Source organism: Meriones unguiculatus, chromosome 4, assembly GCF_030254825.1.
Source record: "Meriones unguiculatus strain TT.TT164.6M chromosome 4, Bangor_MerUng_6.1, whole genome shotgun sequence".
Lineage (NCBI taxonomy): Eukaryota > Metazoa > Chordata > Mammalia > Rodentia > Muridae > Meriones > Meriones unguiculatus.
This window is the reverse complement of record NC_083352.1, coordinates 45,081,625-45,102,338: the sequence shown is the minus strand read 5'-3', so window position 1 is coordinate 45,102,338 and position 20,714 is coordinate 45,081,625.

Sequence of the window (20,714 nt, the reverse complement as noted above, 5' to 3'; positions counted from 1 at the left end):
CAGATGCCCAGTAAGTTTTGTGGTAGATTTCTCAATTGGCCTTCCTGCAGCTTTTGTGCTAAGGGAGTCTGAGGCTATTTTGGAGGGTCTAAACATCACACAAGTGCCAGAGATAAGGAAAAATTGTTCATAGCAAAATTATCTAGGAAAAAAGTTCTAAACACTGGCATAGACTTTAGTAACAGACACAGCATGGAACTGTTGAAAAGAAAATGCTCCCCACTCAAGTAGCCTCGTTTAACTCTTAGGGTTATTTCTTATGAACGCTATTGCTTTAATTAAGTTGTTTGGCTCTTTTCTTGTCTAAGGAGAATAAGGTTAAGAGCACCAAATACGAAAATGCTTGCAGGCATTCTTGGTTTTAGTTGATATTTATTGAGTCGGACTCCAAGCAAAACAATGAGAATACCATCAGAAGAAGACATCAAACCATTGTTTTTTAAAGTACACATACATGGGAAACCTATAAAACGAAGATACATAGTAGCAACTGTGCTAGAAGAAAGACTTTTTTGTGTTCGGTTTTGTTTAGAGATGAGGGGGATTTCATACAGAGAGAGAGAGAAAGAGAGAAAACATGAAGTTGAGTGGGTAGGGAGGTGGGGAGGATGTGAGAGGACTTGGAGGGGAAGGAATGTGATCAAATAAATAAATTTAATAAAAACAAAAGGAGAAAAATGTAATAATGTATTTGAGGTGTACAATAAAGATTATGCTATAGGATTTCTGTTAACAAATAACAAATAACTCCTCATGAATGTGATTAGAGGAAAAATGCATATTCATGTAAATTAGTTGTTTTTAATATATAAGATTTCTCATATAAAGCAAAATTCCATCAAGCAACAGAAAAGTGATGAATACAGGATACAGAAATTGATCAGGGACCCTAAAGTTCTGAGGCAGAACTTGAGAAATCCTTGCTGGAGGCAGAATGCAGGAGAGAGCTCTGCTTCCCATGTCCCTGTTAGATCTTCTAAATTAATAACTCCACCTTTTCTCATACCTCTGAGAACATGGTTAAAAGTGTGCTAGAAATCTTGCAGTTGGATCATCTTGACTATTTAGTTCATCCCCTTCCCTAGCCTCACTCAAATGTCTGCAGCATGCATCTTTACAATTCCCATAATGGTGCTATTATATTTCTAGGGACCTTTCCACTATTCAAGAATCTCTCTGTCTCTCACTGTATCTCTGTTTCTCTCTGGAGGGCTTTGGAGGCCATTGAGTTTTCTGGGACCCTAGATTTCCTAATCCAGTTTCCCCAAGTGCCAAGAAAGTCTCCATCTTTCTAAAAACAAAGCAAAACCCTCATAATACTGAGTGTCATGGGCTGTATCTATAAAGTATATAGGTTTATTTAGATCCTAGTGCTGGAGGCTGGGGAGCCCAAAAGCAGGTGGTGAGGGTTTTTTGCTGCATCATACCAGTGGCTCCCCATGACACTCAGTTACAGCTTTTACGTTCTTACCTATTAGGATAATACCACCGTGAAGGAATACCTCTTTCAGGACCTTCTCAGCTCTTTGTTGCTGATAGTTTTGATGGTCTCTGTTTTGGGGAGGATGAGCTGGCATGGGGTGGGTTATGGATATGGATATGTTATGGATATGGATGTTTGTCCTGCCTATATGTATGTGTAGCACATGCATGCCTGGTGCCCACAGAGACCGAAAGAGGGTATCAGAAACCCCTACAACAGGAGTTCCAAATGGTTGTGAGATACTATGAGGGTGTTGGGAATCAAACCCAGGTCCTTTGCAAGAGAAACAGATCCTGAATTATCTCTCCATCCCTGCTCTTGTTTTCTGTAGAAATTGGGGGGAGAGAAACTATATCATAAGTAACTATACTTTTTGGTTACTTTATTGGCTTCTTTTACCTACCATCCTTCTTCACCCCAATGCCTTCCAACCCTACAACACTAGATAGGAGAGAAATAAGAGAAAGAAAAGGTAGCATAGATCTCTTTAGACTACTCCCTGCTGGGTAGGGATATCAAGTTCCTTGGGGCAAGTCCGATCAGAATATCTCTAACCAGCAACAAGCAATCCAGCAAAGAGCAAAAGGCAATCAATATAACCAACCAGGAACTAGAAGCAGTTGCAGAAGCAGCTGCCTCTGTTGGGGCTCTGACATTAATTTACCCTCTATAGAGTCCACAGAGTTCCAAACACAAACTATCTGCCGCTGGCAAAAACCATCTCCCATCCTATAGCAGAGACAAATCATAATTAGTTGGCTCTGTTAGTCTTCTTGTGGAGCTCCTGTTCCCTGACTTCCTGCACTCTTCCCAATGTGTGGCTGTGAGTCTCAACAGCTGTTTCGATCTGCTGCTGGGTGTAGCCTCTCAGAAGACAGCTATGCTAGACTCCCCTCTGCAAGCATAGCAGGGGTTGGCTCTCTCCCGTAGGGTGTGTCTCAGGTTGGGCCAGGCTTTGGTTGGACATTACTTCAAACTCTGCTCTGTCTTTTTACCTGCCCAAATTTTGGGTCGAAGTTTTTGTGCGTGGATTGATGTTTCCTCCCCTCCCCTAGAAATGCTGTCTGGCTAGAAGGTGGCCTTTTTAGTCTCCATGACCCCTTGACTAGGAGTCTCAGCTAGATTCACTCCTAGATCCTCCCAAAAGCCTACCTACCCTCTTGTAGGTCTCCAGTTTGTCACAGAGATGCCCTTGCCCATGGTTTCTTTTCTCTGCAAGACCTCTGTCCTTCTGCTCACACTCTCCTTAGGTCTGATTTCATTTTTCTGTGTGGATCTTACACTGTTCCCTCTCTTTAACCATTTCTGTTGTCTGTTAAATTTTTCCTTCTGAGTGAGATTTAATCATCCTCCCTTGCATCCTCCTTGTTACTTATCTTCTTTAGGTCTGTGGATCATAGTATGATTATCCTGTATTATATAGCCAAAATCTGCTTATAAGTGAGTATATACCATATGTGTCTTTCTGGCTCTGAGTTACCTCACTCAGGATGATCTTTTCTAGTTCCATCTTTTTGCCTGTAAATTTCATGATTTCCTCAATTGTAATGACTGAGTATTATTCCACTGTATAAACGTACCACAATTACTGTATCTATTTTTCAGTTGAGGGACATCGAGGTTGTTTCCAGATTCAGGCTATTACAAATAAAGTTGCTATGAACATAGTTGAGCAAATGTCCTTGTTGTATGGTAGAGCATCTTTTGGATATGCCCAGGAGTTGTATCAATGATTCTTGAGATATAGCTATTCCCAGTTTTATGAGATAGCACCCCATTGATTTCCAAAGTGGTTGTACGAGTTACACTCTCACCAGCAATGAAGGAGTGTTCTCCTACTCCACATCCTCTCTAGCATGTATTGTCACTTGAGTTTTTTATCTTAGCCATTCTGATTGGTGTAAGATAGAATCTCAGAGTTCTTTTGATTTGAATTTCCAAAATGACTAAAATCTTGAGCATTTTTTAAATTTGGATATTTTTAAGAAACTAAAATTATAACTACAATCATGATTGTGTTATTTTAAAATATGCAAAGGTAGAGTGGAGGTTTTGGCTTAGCTAACATAGAGACAGAAGTTCAATTCTTAGTAAAACACCACACACACACACACAAAACCATATACTTCCCTATACACACAATGCAAATAACATAAGGTTATTAGTTTAGACACAGTTTTCTATTTCAAAACTAGCCCATTTCCTTTACTGTTCTATTTATTTGAAAAGTACTTTTAGATTGGTTTTTCTGCTTTGATTCAAACTTTATCAGATTATGCTATACAACTGGTATTTTTTTCTACTAACTATATCATCATAGAAAATTATGTGTGCCAAAAACAAATGTTTGTTATTGCCAAAGTCAATGTCTAGGTGTCAAGAATGTATATGTCTAATGAATAAAGCCATGAATATCTATAAACACAGACTATGTCTCAAGTTACCTGGTAAGAAATGTAGGTTAAAGGTTAGAGAATATGCTATAAGAAATAGCAGAGATTAATGAAATGGATTTAAGCCTTAGTTTTTAGCATAAATATTTCCATTCCTGAGAACAGTAAGAGGAAAAGGCAGCCAGCTCCTTCACATTACATTCTGTGAAGAAAGAGAACACACAGGAAAAGATATCCTGATTCCTTTTTTAAGGTTATAATAAAGTTGAAAATCATTGTAGATGGACTTATCAGGAATAATGGAAATTAGAGCACTTACGAAGCAGAAGCTTCCCACACTCAATAGCTATTGCAATGTTCTTAGCAAACTGTGCAGGAACATCAGGCGCTGACAAGCATAGACCGTGAGACAATAAGCAGGCAACAGAAAAGCCAGCCCTGACTGCACAACCCCAAGGGAGAAGAGGAGTCTAAAACATATTTAGGATTAGATGTGCAGCCATTAGTACTTAGACACAGTGCAGGAAGGGAGGGAAGCTGGTGTGCATCCGTGCAAGTGCCTTGTGAAAGAAAGCATGCTTGACAAAGGAAGCATGTGTCAAATACAGCCACACATTAACATCTGCCACTGAAGCAAAGAAGTATTAAGAGCAAGAAAATCAAGAAAACTATTATTTTGATGGACGATTCATTCATAACATAAGAAGCCAAACAAAGCTGTAAATATGTTCAGGGAAAGAAACCTCATTGAACAAGAAGATAATATGATTTTACTTTCACTATATTGAAAGGACCTTGTAATTAATATACTTTGAAGTAAACAATATACTTCAGTCTGACAGTCTCTTTGATTTCTCTAAGTACCTTCATTAACCTAAGAAAGCATCTATTTTTCTTAAACAACAACTACTGTCCATATAAGATATGAATCTTTTTAGAATACTTTGGGTTTAACTGAGTTTGTTAAGCATTGAGTTTGTGATCTCATCATGAAATATTATAACATTTTTGAAAAAGAATATATAGTATTTGAGTGATAATTAAGTTAGGACTCAGGTTCTTTTGCAGTTTTAAATTTTACTACCCGGTTGACTTGTCATCTCCCCCCTCTCTTTTTCTCCCTGACTCATTTGCAGCTTCCTAGCTTTGTCTACAGGCTGTATGTACTAATTATCCCTTCAAAGGAATAACTGAAAGATTAGATAGGAAACATCTAAATAGTATCCTCAGAACAAATAAGCATTAGTGGCTTGCTTTTTCTTCCAAATCCTAAAGGTTCTGGAAAACTTTTACTTCACCAATGTCATCACTGAGCTACATAGTGAAAAATAAAATAGTTCTTAGTAAGAGCGGAGTAAATGTATTAATGATGAAAAAAATTCAAGCTAAAAGTGGTAGCATCAGATTCCTTCAGGGAATGTTCACAGCATGAAATGTTTTAACTTGAGCTGGCTGATAGCAGTGGACAGTGTTGCTTGCAATCAGAGATAAGCTCAGTGGGAACAAAACATCTAATGATTGAGATGCAGAAATAGGACAGTAAACATTATGCAGAATACAGTGCTGTGCCCCCTGTGGGCGCATAAAAAATATAATCCACGGTGATTATGACAATGATGAACAGGACCAGGCCCTGCAATCAGTCTCTAGTGCCATTAAGAAAAAGCCATACCCTTGGGAAGAGGGAGGATCTTGCCTCTGTGACACTAGCAGAGGACATTCACACACAAGAGGTTACAGGGCAGCGATCTGAAGAGAAGAGTACTTTGAGAAGATGAGAAATAGCTTGTTTTGTGACCCAAATAAAATTCTGACGGTTTGTCATGAAGCCATTTTCAATTGCTGCCCTGAAACCTTATTTACATCTTTTTTTTTTTTTTTCTTAAAAGCTCCATTTTAGGAATACTAAATTCTCCAAAGGGGTTGGGTGTTGTGCACTATCTAAGGTAAATCCAGGAAAAAAAAAGTGTTTTCAAATATGAACAGGGGCACTGGAGAGATGACTCAGAGATTAAGAGCATGGGCTGCTCTTCCAAAGGTCTTGAGTTCAATTCCTAGCAACCACATGGTGGCTCAAATACAGACCAGAAGAAAGGAGCAGACATGATACATAAACAAATGAATGAAGTAAAAAGAACTGAGAGATATTTATCTGTATTTGCTTTGCTTTCTTTTATTCTTTCTTTCTTCCTTTATCTCTCTCTTTCTTTCTTTCTTTTTCTTTTTCTTCTATATTCAGCCTACAGCAGAACCACTTTCCATTAAATGCACTTCTATTTTACTGGGGAGTGAGTTTCTGTGTTCCCAGCCTAATAAATAAATATATTCATCTCTTACAATTCCTTTAGCATTAAGAGAAGCTAAGCCTCCCAGTCCAGCCAATACTATATAACAGACAAACCAAAGAACAGCCTTCCTTCTGAGGAAAAGACAAAAAAAAATCACTTTATCTCTTTCTTCCTGTCTGGTATGGGAACTGAAACAGGAAGTGTCATCCATCCTGCAGACATGGACACCATCTTCCTCTGTTCGGGCTGCTTTACAAACCCCTTCGTCTGGGTAATTTATAAGCAAGAAGAATTCCTTGCAGATGGATCTGAAGGATGAACAGTCCATGGTTCAGGATCAATCAGACTTTCTATCTGGTAAGACTTAGGTCTTCAGAGGTAAAAACTTCTCTGTGGCCTCTTGGGGCAGAGGAAGCAGGCTCTCTGGGGCCATATTTATAGGGATAATAGTCCCAGACAGAACACAACCACTTCCAAAGGTTTCATCTGTTAAAAACAATGTATTGATAGCAATGCATTGAAACCTGGTTTTCTACACATGAATTGGTAGGAGGGGATATTCGAACTAGCAAGCACAAAGACCACATGGTATGAAGGTAGAGCAGGAATGTAGGAGTTTTTCATGACTTCGTGCCCTGGACTGCCTATTTTTTTGCACAAAGTATCTATGAAAAAAGCATCATTATTTTCATTTAAACCATGGCTCAGAGATAAATATGATTCATTACACCTACAGGAAATGCTATTGTGTACTGATGTGATGTTTAAGTTGAAAAACAGCAAGACACTTTAAAACCTATCAGAGATTGGATGGGCAGTCATGGAACACTCTTTTTACTTTGTCAAAATTCCGGGAGAAGGAGTCTTTTCAGGAAGAAACAGATTGGGAGACTTCTGAGGAAAGAAATACCTACATCTTTAGTGATCTGACAAGTCACCTTGAGACTAAAATCTACCTAAGGTATATAATTCTGTGCAAGGATGCAGGATACAGACGGCCTCAAAAACCTTTGTTTGTTTTTGTCAAGACCAATGTCTAGTTTTATAGCCCTAAGTTGACCTGAAACTGACCATGCAGCCCAGGCTCATGTCATACCCATGGCAATCTTACCTGTTATCAGACTCTCAAATAGTTGTCTTGTCCAAAAGAAAAAAAAAAAGCAAAACCAAACAAAACAACAACAACAACAAAACCTGCCTGAACCTAAGTTAGGTTAGAAAACTGAAGATGAGCGCATAGTTGCTTCAAGTTCTAGCAGAAGACTGAGATCCTCCCACAGTCACGGAGCCCCAAGTTCTGTAGGCTATTCTGTTTTCAGTCCAGAATCCTCATTTGAAATAACTTAAACCCTACCTTATATACTCAGCTTGTCTTGACTTAGCATCATCCCACACATTTTTATAAAATGTATTTTCATTTAAATTTGATTCAGATTGTCTTCATTTGTTTTTCAATGATTCATTGGATGTTTAGAAGGGAACCCTTTAATTTTCAAATGCCTACGCACTCCTAGATGCTATTGATTTATAATTTATTTCTGTTGCTACCAGTTAGCAATTTACAATATAAAGCAAAGTAAATTTATTGAATGTTTTACGACAGATGATTAATCTTGGAACTTGTGCACTTGATGAAAGAGGTTAAAATCACCATTGGACTTATCTGTTTCTTTTCCCATTATTTCGACTATGTTTTGTTTTGGATATTTTCAGTACCAATGCATTCTATCATTTAGGTGTCAACTCTCAAAGCCATAGGAAGACTAATGGAGGATCTTGTCTTGATTTCTTACCCAGCTTGACTAATAGAGCATCACCTCCTTAGCCTTCTTGTATGTGTGAGTAGTTGGGCTTTTGTTATTGTCCCAGGGCACTTTGAAGGAATATAGCATGTAACACAAGCTCACGGTACGTCATTAAGAACTTCAACTTTGCACACTCAGGCTACTTTGCACACAGTCTATGTCTAATCAAGTAAAATATGGATGAGAATGTGTAACTTACAAGATAACTAACAATCCAATGTCACAAGAAGATGATAGAAATTCAGAATGGACACTGGTAAATCTTTTGAAGAACACAGAGCTGCCTGGCCAATGTCAACCCCCTTTTTTTTTCTTCATTTAAAGAGCTTGCATCTATTTGTAGTGGCAAAGCAACTAAAAATGAAAACCCACATCTCAGGCTTTCTTTCTTTTTTTTTTCCTCTGAACATTTTTATCACATTTATTTATGTAATGATTCACATGGAAATTATCACAGTTTTATAATTATGAATATGGTACTCTCTCACACATAATTAGAATGCATATGTTGAACACTCCTGAGAAGATAGATGAGAATCTCTTGACTTCATTTTCCTGAACCTATCATTTATATTTTTCCCATGTGTATTTAAACTTTCATTTAAAAAAAAATTCTTTCATATGTGAACTGATGGGCACTCATGGGTAAATACTTTTTTGTCCATCCTGGTCTTGACCCAAGAATACTCACTTTAAAAATTCTTCAGTAACAGGTTAAGGAAGAGACAGTTGAATTGTGCAGTGGAAGCAATACTACTTCTTATCCTTTTACATTCTGTTCCTCTATCTTGCCAGCAAAGAAGACAAAACAAAACAAACACTTTTCCCCCAAACAATGCTATTGCACACAGGATCCTCTAGGGATATCCGGATGGCAAATTTAGTTTCACATTTCATGTCTGTTAGAGGATTCATGCCCTACTGAAAGATCAATTGTTTTAAAGTTTTGGAGAGAAGATACTGAAATGAGTTTATTAGTAATAACTCTCACTGTTAACTTAGAGTATGTATGTAAGTGCCCAACCACATGATAGTCTAAACACTTGCCTTTTCAGTTCTATTTATCTATCATCAATTATTTTTCTTTTTATTTTTTATATTAATTACAGTTTATTCACTTTGAATCCCAGCTGTAGCATCCTCCCTCATTCCCTCCCAATCCCCCCTCCCCTTCATCTCCTCCCATGCCCCTCTCTAACTTATAGGGGAGGTCATCCTCCCCTTCCATCAGACCCTAGCTTATCAGGTCTCACCAGGACTGGCTGTATTGTCCTCCTCTGTGTCCTGGAAAGGCTGGTCCCCGCTCAGGGAGAGGTGGTCAAAGAGTCAGCCTCTGAGTTCAGGTCAGAGACAGTCCCTATCCCCATTACTAGGGAACTCACAGGTTTTCTTAAAGCAAAAATAACCTACAAGAATTGTTTATTTTTAATATTTTATTTTAATCTTAATTACATTTTATTCACTTTGTATCCTCCCTGTAGCTCCCTCCCTCCTCCCCTCCCAACCCCACTCTTCCTCCTCCTTCTCCAAGCGTGCCCCTTCCCAAGTCCACTAGTAGGGGAGGTCTTTCTCTCCTTTCTTCTGATCCTAGTCTATCAGGTCTCATCAGGTCTGGCTGCATTGTCTTCCTCTGTGGCCTGGTAAGGCTGCTCCCCCATCAGGGGGAAGTGATCAAAGAGCAGGCCACTCAGTTCATGTCAGAGACAGTCCCTGTTCCCATTACTATGGAACCCACTTAGACACTGAACTGCCATGGGCTATATCTGTGCAGGGGTTTTAGGTTATCTTCATGAATGGTCCTTGGTTGGAGTATCAGTCTCAGAAAAGACCCCTGTGCCCAGATTTTTTTGGTTCTGTTGCTCTCCCTGTGAAGTTTCTGTCCTCTCCATGTCTTACTATTTCCTACTTCTTTCATAAGATTCCCTTCACTTTGTCCAAAGGTTAACCATAAGTTCCAGCATCTGCTCTGATACCCTGCAGGGTAGAGCCTTTCAGAGGCTCTCTGCGGCAGGCTCCTCTCCTGTTCCCTGTTTTCTCCTTCTTCCAATGTCCATCCTCTTTGCCTTTCTGAAAGGGGATTGAGCATTTTAGCTAAGGCAAGGAGATTAGCTGATCCCTGCCAGAGATTCCTCTGTAGCTCTGCATTCCTGACCCAGGTATCAGCAAATCCTTCTTGGAACTGAGAAAGGAGACCAGTGGAGAAGAATACTGTTTCACAAATCTACTAGAAACATGAGGATGGAGGAGGAAATGCAAAAATCACGAAGCCACTGTATCACCCTTGCTTATTTGTGCCGTATACTAATATACATGAAAAAGCCACCTCTGCCATGTTTCTATTACATTCAGTTGCACATAACCCCTAATGCTAACAAAAGAGAAAGTCTGAGGAAGTTCCTGAGTCCCTCAGAAGCCAGAGCTATACTTGTCTGACAGCTATGCCTGCACATTTTCTACTCTAGAATCGTTTTCTTAAAGAACAAGCTTTAAAAGTTTCTATGTAATCATGCCGAAAACTGTGTGGGCTTTTCTCCATCATGCGTCCTTATTTTGGTAATCAGAGATCCTTCCAAGTGGTGGTGTTTTTTTTTTCCTTCTTTTTGAAATATCACTACTTTTTTTTTCTAAAACGAAACAGTAAGTTCAGACTATACCAAAAAAGATTGTTGACTGCCCTTCTGTAAATCAATTCAACTTCCTAGAGAATTTGAAAGACATTTCCAAGGTAAAATTTGCATGAAATTATTTTCATATCTGGAATCCTCCCAAACACGTTTCTGTAACAGCTTGGCTTTTCTGAGTTGATATTATGCTTAACCCTTTTCTCAGGGACAGCTTTGAATTGTGCTAATCCTTTTCACATCAGGACCCACTCAGAAGCAAAATCTAACATGCATGTGCAGAGACATTAATCATCTATTTATTATCAAGCTGTCAGAGAAGTGCCTACCAAGGCAATCCTCCCCATTTAAGGCAGACTACAATTCCAGTCAGCATTCTAGGACGTGGTTCTGGATGCCCTAGTTGAAAGTACATGAAGTGGATGCAGTGTTTCTCGGCTTTACCAACTGAAATTAGAGTGTGTGTTTGTCCCTGAAGGAGCCGAAAGCGTGTGCATATTTATGTGCATACCTGTGCATAATTGTGTGCATGCCTGAGCACACACATACACACATAGCCACACCTTAGTATTTTTCAACGAAATTACTAGAACACACACACACACACAAAGCAGATGCTAGTGTTAAATTTGTAAGAGAAATGTTTGGGATTTAAAAATGTTAGAGGAGTTTGACTCTGATAAAGCTTTCAAACCCAAAACATTAATAATGGAAAATACAGCCTATTATGGTTTGGTCACTCATTCAATCTGTGTCTAAGCCAGTAACAATTTAGTCAGAAATGCCAAGAACCCCTTGTTGAGGATGTGGACAAAGAGCCTGTGAACTCAGCCCAGCCTGCCTAAAGATGAAACATTTCAAAAAACACTTCTTCCTTTATAATGGATGTCAAGATATCTACAAATCACATATGACTGGCTTGTTCTGTTGACTTTGTCAGTTGATTAAAATTGCAGGTCTGGTAGAAGATCAGTAAGTGATCTTTTATTGGGCTGCTGAGACTGACTGCTTTGTTCTAGTAAGATTATCAGCCCATTGTACTGCATTATAGAAATTGCACTCTCTTTGAGACATTATAAACAAGAGATTGAACAAAATTGGCTCCCAAGATTTCTATGCCTGCCACTACATAAGTAGAGATGGTTATGTGTGTAGCTGACAAGTTATCTTCCAGGTTTATACATGTGACTGAGGAAGTTAGCTCATGCCCAACTATTAAACAAGGACACTATATTTATACGTGACCTTTAGTTAACGCTATAACCTGCTTCTGTATGGTCTGTCAAGCTCAGGATGGAGTATTTTTGCTTAAACTTTGTACATCTTTGAGTGCTTCATGCTAGCAAGGGCCATCTGTTGCTGTCATTTCTCAGCTATCAATTTTGTTGTTATCTTGCTTCAAATCACATCTCGGTATGATCAAGCTGAGCTTGAAATATCCACAGACTGGATAATATGGCATAATGACACAGTTCAAGCACTCTGCTTTTAAAACTCTGGGTCTCCTCTGAAGGCTGTGCTCTCTTTTTCTTCTTTATAGCATTCAGGAGGACTTAGGTTGACTGTAGTTTCTATGAGGCATCACCTCCTACTCTAGCCTTTTCTTCCACTTCTCCAAATGACCACCTACCTCTAAAAAGTTTGTTTCTATTTTCAGAGTTGTCCAGATATTCTTTATTGTTACATCACAAGCCTTCAAAATGATTATTTGTCTGTCTGTAAAAATGTTTTCAAATCTCTTTTACTCTCTCTTAGGTCTAAAGTGACTTAAATAAATCTTAGCCAAAAATGCTCTCAGTCCTACAGCTTTTATTCATGCAGGAGCTTCTCACTAGCTTCTCCCCTTCAGAGTCAACTCAATCAGGGTGGATAAGAATTGTTCCTTCACCTCCGGGGGGAATTCCAGTTTCAAAGAGCAATTATTCGTGTATCCTCTGACTGGAACAAATGCAGTCTCCATCAGAAATCTAATTTCTATAGTGATTCCTGCCTTCTAAGACCTGACCCTTTTTGTCTTACAACCCTCAACTCTATCCAGCATAACTTCCAGTGACAAAGTTGTTTTCATTTTTTGCATTAGAAATCTGGTAGGACTCTGGGAAAAGAAAAAAAAAAACAGCTTGAAAAAATAGTTGACAGGAAATATGAGAACAGCAAAGGAGGCATATGTACAAAAGCATGGATGTGCTCAACCCTTTCCAAATTTGCCAAGTAATGTAAATTTTTAAGTTCTGTTATGAAACCTCAAAACTTACTTATCTTATGATGAATTATAGAGAATATTTAACTGGCTAAATGAGCTTCCTCCAGAAAATGCCTTTTACCCGATGGTGGGCTAAAACAAAGTCCTTTCAAGGTTGACAAGTGAAGCTTTAAGAAATAGATAATCTTTACCTTGTGAAAGTGCTCTAAAAGACAAAAGGAGGGAGGGAGGAAGGAAGAGAGGGAATAAGAGAAGGAGTGAGGGAAGGATGCAGAAAAAAAAATGAAAGAGAGAAAGAAGGAGGGAAGAAAGGAGGAAGAAGGAAGGGAAGAAGGAATATAGAAGAAAAAATGAGAAAGAAAGAAGGAAAGAAAAGGGAAGAAAGGGAGGGAGAGAGGACAAAAGGATGAAAGGAGACTGACTATGAGACTATATGAGTTATCTTACAAGACCAATCAATACTTTGTTGATAAATTTGGATAAGGATCATATAGAAGAAAAAGAAAGCATACTCTTGGACCATCTTTTAATACAATGGGAAAATATTAAAGACACTATTAACCAAATAAATCTGAATGCATTAGGACTAGTTCAATAAAGATAGTGAAATAAAGACAATCAAAGAATGGTTTACTGACCAAAGCAAAACAAATATAATTCATCATAAGAGCAAGCTAATTGAGAAAAAATAATTTAAAGAGATGTAAGACAAAAAGCATTTATTAAAAGTTTTCACTCAAAGACAAAACAAAGAATTGTGAGAAAATCTGGGAGCAAACAAGATAACTTTGTTTTATGATCTGTTTCTGTCACCACAGGACAGCAAATGTTTGCGGGTTTGTTTTTTTTTTTCCCCTGCCCACACATTTTATCTAAGTCTCCAGACATAAACTGTGCTCAAAATTTGCTTCAATTCTTACCATAAGCACATGCTAATGCAGTCCACACCACTTAGAGGCTTTATCCCAAAAGACTGCCATCCAGTCCTGACTGACACTGCAAGTCCCAGACCACTTATAATTTTGACAGCTCTTATGAGGAACTTCTATGACCTAATGTTTTTTGATATTAGCTAGGAAGGCTCACAGCACTCAGCAAGACAGTTTCCTCATACATTTTGTCTTATTATAAAAGAGAGAAGTTAGGAACAGCTGATGAGGTGATTTAGGGCAAGGTCCAAGAGAGAAAGTAGGCAGGTTCCATGCCTTTCTTAACATCACTATCATAACATATTTGTTTTCACCAACCACGATGCTCCCCAAACATCCATTCAAAGGTCTTGTTAAGCCCAACCTTCAGTCTTATCTCTTTCTCTTTAACTTAAGTTAATGAGTAAAGTGTACCCATCTTCTGTTTGGTCTTATTAGTGGCCATCTCCATATGAACCTATCGAAAGGGTCTTTATTCTAAGTCACCATATTAATATAAACTCAGGCAAGTGTGAAAAGAGCTCACTCTGAATAACAACTGGCATCCTATCTTTCAGAAAAGTGATTTTTTTTTTTTAGGAGATCTAAAATCAAACTCTGTTTTCACTACAGTTCAGAAAAAAAAATATTTCTTTTAGGAATTGTCTAGATGGGGCATATTGAAAACTTGTAAACTCAGCAAGATAAAGATAACTTTTATCAGTATTGTTGTTCAATACAGTGCAGAAGGTGGTAGCCAATAAAACACGACAAGGAAAACAATTACAAATGGTAAGAACTGGAAAGGAAAAGATAAAGTGATTGTAATTCATAAATAATAAAATGATTTTCGGTGAATAACCAAGAGCATATTAGTGTATCAAATTAATGTATCACAAAAAATGGAGAAATGAAATAACTAGACATAGATAAAGTTTAAAAATATCATGGCTCCAGAAAGCACCATGGAAACTTCCAAAGACATTAAGTAAAAAACAGTCCTGCCAGGTATGATATCTACGAACCACACCAATGTCCAGCATGGTGCCATGTAGGATACAGTAGTGGCACACATACTTTGGTGGTAACCAATGGCTTTTTTTTAAACATTAATTTTATTTATAGATTTATTTATTATAATTTATTCACTTTTTCCTTTTTAAATTTAAATTTATTTTGAATTACACTTCATTTACTTTGTATCCTCCCTCTAGTTCCCTCCCTTTTCCCCTCCCAATCCCTCCCCTCCTCCCCCTTCTCCACGCATGCCCTTCCACAAGTCCACAACCAATAGCTTTTTAATTGGACTTAAAACCTACTCAACAAGAGGGATACCACGCATGGTACTGGAAACATTGCTAACTACTTAGTGCTAGTGAAATCATGGTTATTGGAGATTAAAATTCTTTACAAATCTGGTATCAAACTATTAGTTCCCCTTAAAGTTGATAAATAAAACATAGTATAAATAAAACATACCAGTGTGTGTATGAGTGTAGTGTGTATGAACTGCTTCATATACTTCATGATATAGCGGCTAAGAGCAAGAGTGCCTGAGCTGAAGTCTTGAGAGGGCCATTTACTATCTGTATGAATTTACATACAAGTTACATTCAACATGAATTTAATACAATCACTCCACATTCATGTATAATTATTTAGTCCTACTACATTAGTTTGAACTGGCATGTCCAAACCAAAGGGCATAATAAAAGCTTACTTATTCTTAAACTTCATACAATTGGATGATAATCGTAACTTTAGAAAATAGGCCTAAAGGGGGTTCTTAAAATCATTATGATACATAACCTTGAAGGAGATGTGTAACTATAGTCCCTCTTCCTCTTGCCAATTCTCATAAGTATTCAAAAATAAGTATACATGCAAAGAATGGAAAATCGGTGGTTCAGAGCACTGGCTGTTCTTTCAGAGGACTTGGGTTCAATTTCCACAACTCAAACAGTGCTAACCACATCTGTAACTCCAGTTCCAGAGAATTCAGTTCCCTTTTCTGGCCTCTATGGGCACCACACACATGTGGTGCCCAGATATATGTGCATCCAAAACACCCATACACATAAAATAAAATTAAATACATTTTAAAAATAAGTATAGATAGTAGTGCTAATATTTTCTCAAGTTTCTCATTTATGTGAACACATTTCACAATGGAGTTCAGTGCCTACTGTAGTTAAAAACTGCTAAAATTTTAATAAAAAATAATATGCTACTCAAAATGTCAGTCTAAACCACAGAATGAGAAGGCTCTAAGCCAATAAAAAAGCACACTGTATTCACAAAGAAACATAAATTCTTGAAGTTAATCAAATGAAACTTAATAAAAAGAGACACATTAATATGGTAAAGCTATTAATTTTTCCTAAATTTATCTATAAATTTCATGTATTTATAATTAAAGTCTCATCAGAATTCAGTAGGAACTTCAAGTGATTCTAAATATAACTTGAAAGTTTAAATAGTCATGGAAAGCTAAGCAATTTCAAGAAGAAAGACTAAAAGTGGAAACTCGCTTTAAAAGATATCAAGACATATTATAAGGCTTCAGTAAGGGAAAAAAATAGTAGCCCAGATGAAGCCGAGTGTGGTAGAGCATGCTCTGTAGTCCCAGCTACACAGGAGGCTGAGAAGATAAAATCACTTTCACAGGCAAGTTCAAGACAGCTGGCTTATGATAACCAGACTCCCTACCTGACCCCAGATCAAATGAAATAACTGAATAAATAAGTAGCAAAGAACAGGGCAGGGGCAGATAAACCTAATGAAACAAAAGAAAGCAACTGAATATATTGCGTACTTTTATCTATGACACTGTTTCTCTGTCAATGTTGTGGCAGGTTATTTGATCCCATTGTGAACCCCAAAACCATGAACTGTAAAATCCTGTTTCTTGTCTGGTGTTTGAGCCCTATCACACACCTTTAATCTAAGACCTTTCTGTTTATTGTGAACGAGTTTGTTCTGTTTCAGGTGTGGTTCAGCCAGCCCTAGCTCACACCTTTAATCCAAGAGCTTTCTGTGCACCAGATTCCATGAAGTTAACCCCAGGTCAGGAGGTGGAGATAGAAACCAGCTGACAGGGATTAAAGAGTAGGAGGGACTCTGAGCTGAGGAGCATTTAAGACAGCATGGAGACATCAAAAGGTGCTTTTACCTTAAGTTTTGGTTTTAGCTTAAGCTTAATCACCTCAGCTCCCTGGCTTTGGGAGGCTTTGAGCTAGCAAGCCTTTGGCCTTGAGTATTTTGGCCTTTTCCTCCTGTGCTGTCGGTTGAGCTAGTGAGCCTTCTGAGGTTTTTTTTCATCCTGACCTGAGATAAGAAGGAAGGACAGCTGCGTGCTTTCTCTGCTTCTCTGAGCTAGCGGGTTTTCACCCCAGCAATGGCTCCTGGGTCTTTATTGGTAAAATAGAATAGCTGGGATTTTCATTTCTGTTTATAAAAACACTATATATGTTTCATCGTAGATAAAACATCTAGGTACGGTGATAGTATCTTCCTAGATTATGCTGCATTAACAACTCATCCTATGTCTCGGTGACTTTTGACAGTAAACACTATTTTTCAATCATGAATTTATGATCAGAGAAAAGAATGCACATTCAGTTGAATAAAAGTTATCCAATGGCCTGTCCTGACAACACACAGTAAATTCTGTTCTTCTTGATGAATATATGACAACAGCAAGATTACTACTTCTGTGAAGAAGAAGAAAAAAATCATTTTAAACGTCAAAATTTGAATTTGAAAAAAAAAAAATCCCCCTTGGAAGAATTTGGCAACCCCAACTAGAATGATAGTACCACAAACAAAGATGACACAATACTATGGAAAGGCTAGCTACGTGGAGAGTTTTATGTACTGGGGCACAAGCTTGAACTAACAATTTTGATGTTGTCTCTGCAAGTTGACAGCTACCACCTATGCACCTCTGCTCTCATTTTAGACAACAAAATCAGCTTTTCTGCTCTTTTGCAACATTGGGGGTTTGTGGCAAACAAGGAAATGTGGCCAAGCAATGCGACCTTGACACAAATTCCCAATGTTGCAAAAGAGCAGATGAGTTGATTTTTTTGTCTAAATGACACAGAAGAAGAAGCTCCAGGCAGTCCTGATGATAAGTTAGAGTCAGATGGTAGGGGAGAAGAAGTCCCCCTCTCAGTGGACTAGGAGGAGGGGATAGGGGAGAAGAAGGAGGGAGAATGGAACCAGGAGGAGTTGAGAGAGGAGGCTACAATCAGGATAGAAAATTAATAAATTGTAAAAACTAAAACAATATTAATAATAAACAACAAAAGTGTCTACATGTTTTATATTAGTAATGATAATCTAATGTTAAAAGTTTCTCTTAATGTTTAGAAACTGGAGACTTTTGTAAGTACCACTGAAAACATCTGCTTATAATATTCAATTGCTGATAATTTTTAATTAATTTATTTTTTAATTAATTACAGTTTATTCAATTTGTATCTCAGCTGTAGACCCCTCCCTCATCTCCTCTCAATCCCACCCTCCCTCCCTCATCTCCTCCCATGCCTCTTCCCTAAGTCCACTGATACGGGAGGTCCTCTACCCCTTCCATTTGACCCTAGTCAATCAGATCTCATTAGAACTGGCTGCATTGTCTTCCTCTGTGGCCTGGTAAGGCTGCTCCCTCTTCAGGGGGAGGTGATCAAAGAACCAGCCACTTAGTTCATGGCTGACAATTTTCTTGATTCAAATAAAATTCAGATAGCTTTGAGGAAAAAAATGACAATATTACAGCCTGGGGGAAAAATGTCTTTTAGCATCCATTTTTTTTCCCCAGGCTGTAATATTGTCATTTTGGCTAGAAGTTTCCTCAAAGATCTTAAGAAGTTTCATAGTCCAAAATAGTCAAAATGAAATATTTAGATGGTAGGTGTGGTGGTTTGAATGAGAACGCCCCCCATGGGCTCCTATATTAAAATGCTTGGTCCCTAGTTGGTGGAACTGTTTTTGGAAGAATTAGGTGTGGTCTTGTTAAAGGAGGTGTGTCACTTGGGGGTGGGCTTTGAGGTTTCAAAAGCCCACACCAGGCCCAAGTTCACTGTCTCCAACTCAGAAATAAAATGTAAGCTATCCACTGCCATGCCTGTCTGCTCCCATGTTCCTTGCCAATATGGTAATTTATTTACCCTCTGAAACAGTAAGAAAACCCAAAATAGGTAGTTTGTTGTTGTTGTTGTTGTTGTTGTTGTTTAATAAGTGGCTTACTCGTGGTGTTTCTTCACAGTAATAGGAAAGTAAATAGGAAAGAGAATTTTTTAGGTTGTCCTTAATTTCCATGGGAGGCTGACTAAAGATTTTCTTCTCTCCACCAAACAACTTGAGTTGTTGATGAAAACATGTGGTTGTGAGTCAGTTTAATATAATTGATATTGCAGAAAACTGTCTGGTTGACCGCAGCTTGCCTGCTCAATCCCACACCTATAACCTTTAATATGTCATGTTGCCTCTGTGTGTCTTATTTCCTTCACTTGTATATGACCGTAACAGTCCGCCCATAGAGAATTGTGATGATGATGATGAAGGAGAAATATTTGTATTAAAAATTCTTCAAACCATTATGGATTTACCATCACAAAGGAAAATAAACCTACCCGGCACTTGTAACTATCCTCAGGGAAGAATAAGAAACCCATATCCAAACTACAGCTTCAGTTCATCTCGTAGCTGAATGTTGTTCTGGATTTAAGTTCAGTAAACTTAGTAAGTCAGTATTTCAGGTTAAGAAAATTTTGAGAATTAGTGAGTTAAGGACTACTGTACCTGCTCAAAAGCTTCATTGACTGTCTAGTACTCCATGAAAATGAATTTAACTTTTCCTATTTTAAACTGCCTATGATACACTCACTAGTAATCTTCCCAATGTTATCTATCTCTTCCTTGCTTGACATTATTACATTAATCACCATGGCTCAAATACATCTTGTCTTTTCTCACTTTAACCTTGTTATGAATTACCTTAGTTGACCTTTCTAACTTGCCTGGAGGTCCCACTTCTTAAGGCCACTCAATTCCCAGGTCTTTTTGAACATTCTTCCTTCAATGAAATCTCTGCAGTCTATATCGTTTTTTTGTATATGGAGTGACATCAAGCCTCTTTTGCTTTCATTGCATTTTAAAATGTCATTATCTCTAACACTGTAATTTTTTTTTCAGTAGCAAGGGTTCAACTTCAGAACTTTGTACCTCAGAGTAAGACTTCATACCTCACAGAGAAGAGATTTGTTTGCTGTTTTTTTATTGTTGTTGCTGCTGTTGTTTTGAGATAAAAATCTTAGTATGTAGACTGGCTTCAAACTTACTGTGTAGGTCAGACTGGCCTTTGATCTTGAATTCACAATCCTCTTGCCTTGGCTTCTGTAGTACTGGGATTATAGTCATAGGTCACCACACCCAGTGTCAAACAAACATCCTTGGGGGTGGGTAATGAAATAGTTCAAAGTCAATTTGACATTTATGTTTGGCTTCCATCTATCTCATTTTAGAAAATTCCTATGCCATTTAAGAACTGTTTAAATCAGTATTGTATAGAGGACTGTATACTGACTGCCTGAGGCTATAAAGTAAACTGTCTTTCCCCATATGTCAGATATTTTTATTTGATCAGTGACTATGCTCCAAGGGAAAGACTTTAGTTTAAAAAAAAAATCACAAAATTCAGTTTCTGTTTCTGTATTGGCACCTTCATGCATTAGTTACAGTTTGTATTGGCACAACACAATACCTGACAATGATGGATGGTGGGTTTATTTTTGTTCCTGATCTAAAATTTTTATTTATTTTTTATATGTATATGTGTTTTGTGCCTGTACATATGTATGTGCAGTGAGTGAATGCCTGCTGCACAAGGAGGTCAGAAAAGAGGATCATATCTCGAATTAGGGTTATGGATCGTGAGCTTTTATGGGGTGCTGAGAAGCAAACCTGGGTCTTCCGTAAGAGCTACAGTTGCTTTTAAAAACTTTACCATT